Source organism: Bos javanicus, chromosome 10 (assembly GCF_032452875.1).
Source record: "Bos javanicus breed banteng chromosome 10, ARS-OSU_banteng_1.0, whole genome shotgun sequence".
Classification (NCBI taxonomy): domain Eukaryota; kingdom Metazoa; phylum Chordata; class Mammalia; order Artiodactyla; family Bovidae; genus Bos; species Bos javanicus.
In genome coordinates this window covers 25,633,342-25,636,013 of record NC_083877.1, presented here as the reverse complement: position 1 = coordinate 25,636,013, position 2,672 = coordinate 25,633,342, and positions in this window count along the sequence as shown.

Genomic DNA, 2,672 nt, shown 5'->3' with positions numbered 1-2,672 from the left:
GTAGGTATAGTTGGTTTTGTTTTTCTGAAGTATATGCATAGGAAAAAATTTGTAGAAGGACAGGGACTCCTCTGGTGGTCCAGTGGTTAAGAATTGCCTTCCAGTGCAGGGGATGCAGGTCTGATCCCTAAACAGTTTCTGATCAGTCTCTCTCAGTCTTGCCTAACTCTTTGCGACTCCATGGAGCCTGCCAGGCTCCTCTGTCCTTCACTATCTCCCTGAGATTGCTCAAACCTATGTCCATTGAGTCGGTGATGCCATCCAACCATCTCATCCTTTGTCACCCCCTTCCCCTCCTGCCCTCAGTCTTTCCCAGCATCAAGGTCTTTTTGAATGAGTCAGCTCTTCACATTAGATGGCCAAAGTATTGGAGCTTCAGCTTCAGCATCAGTCCTCTCAAGGAATATTCAGGGTTGATTTCCCTTAGGATCGGCTGGTTTGATCTCCTTATAGTTCAAGGGACTCTCAAGTCTTCTCCAGCCCTACGGTTCAAAAACATCAATTCTTCAGCACTCAGCCTTCCTTATTATCTGGCTCTCATATCCATACATGACTACTGGAAAAACTGTAGCTTATACACACACACACACACACATAATCTGGATTTTAAATATTATTTTAAAGTTTTCCTGGAGGATACATGAGCATCGTGTAGTGTGAGAAGCTCCCTTTGTCTCACACCTTCAATTTACAACTAGTAAAACATCCCTAACTCAAGAAAAGCTCCCTGGATGCTAGAGAGATCCATACATCTGTACATGTGAAGGTGGGTGTGGATTGGAACACAGAGGAGGTGGGAGGTGGGGAAACAGCAGAGACAGTGCCCAGGATCCCAGCCCCTTGGTCACAGCAGCTGAGCCCAGCAAACAGCAGAGCAGGAGGAGGGGCAGCAGACACAACTTCAACATCTCTGCTGCACAGGAAACAGGTCAGCGGCACTGGCGGGGCCGAGACAGTCCCTTCAACTGTGGTGACGCCTACAACTCTGTGCTCCCCTGCCCTTGCCTACTGCAGCAGTTACTGCAAACCAGACAACCCCAGACATGGTGGAGGTGTCCCTGACCCTGGCTCCCCCAGCTCTTCCCCTCCTCTCTCATCATGGTGGCAATGCTTGCAACCCAGACAACTTCGGACAAAACAAAGGTTCCCGCCGTCCCAGTGCCCCTGGTGGTGACACCAGCAACACCAGTGTTACTAGCAGCAGCAAGGCACTAGGAACCCCAGAGGCACAGGCAGCTACGATAAGGGCAGCAGTGACACCTTTGGCAAAAGATGGAGAAGTGCTAATTCTCATATCTGGGCAGCAGCTCTGGTAAGAGAAACCAAAAACTTGTGCTATAGCACCACCTACCGATAAGCAAAAGAAAGGCCTTCTAGTGACCAGTTTGTTAAATTGTTAAAAGTAAACAAAACTACTTAAATAAGAAAAGTGTTCACTATTTCAAATGTGCTGGCGGAGGATCGGTTCATCAAGCATCATAAAAAAACATGATAACATAGTATCAAAAAAAGATAATGACAAGTCCATAGAACTGAAACAAAATTACAGAAGACTTCTAATCCAACTGTTAAAGAATTCAAAAATAGCTGTCATGAAGAAATTAAATGAGCTACAAGAAAATACAGAAAACAGCTCAATGAGCTCAGGAATAGAATCAATGAACAGAAGGAATATTTTACCAAAGAGAATGAAACTCTAAAAAAGAACCAAAGTAGAAATTGTGGAGATGAAGGGCTCAATAAATGAGATGAAGAATGCATTAGAAAGCATTGAAAACAGAGCAGGCCATATAGAAGAGATAATTCAGACTCAAAGATGGAAATCTAGAAATGATTCATGTAGAAGAGGAGATAATAAAACTAAGTTTTGTTTTGTTTTATTTTCAATGAAGAAACTATGAGAACTATCTACATTAGGAAAGGCAACATAAAGATAATGGATATCCCAGAAGAAAGGAGGAAGAGGGAGCAATTTAAAGAAATAATAACTATTATTTAAAGAAATAATAACTGTAAATTTTCCAAACCTGGGGAAGGAAATGGATGTATACATTCATGAAGCTAGTACAACATCTAATTATATCAGTGCAGAAAGACCTTTTCCAAGACATATTAAAACTGTCAAAAGTCAGTGACAAAGAAAGAATTTAAAAGACATTGAGGGAAAAAAGAGTAACCTACAAAGGTACCACAATAGGCTATCAGCATATTTCTCACTAAAACCTCTACAGGCCGGAAGACAGCAAAATGACATACTCAAAAATACTGAAAGATAGAAACTTTCAGCCAATAATACTCTATCCAGCAAAGTTATTATTCAGATATGAAGGAGGAATAAAGGCTTTCCCAGACCAACAAAAGCTGAGAGAGTTCATCAACACTAGATCTATTTACAAGAAATGTTGAAGGGAGCTTTTAAACCTGAAACAAAAAGGCAAAAGTACACAAAACTTTGAGTAAGGTGATGAATAGACAGAATCAGAAAAATGAAAACTCTGTATCAGAATACTGTTAAACAATATAGTCTAAAGTTTAAAGGGAGAAAAGTATTTAAAATAACTATAGCTTCTTCAATTTGGTAATGAACTCATGGTATAAAGAAGGATAATTTGTGACAATAAGAACATGGAAGGGAAGAAGAAAAGGACAAACCTATATAGACACATGAAGAC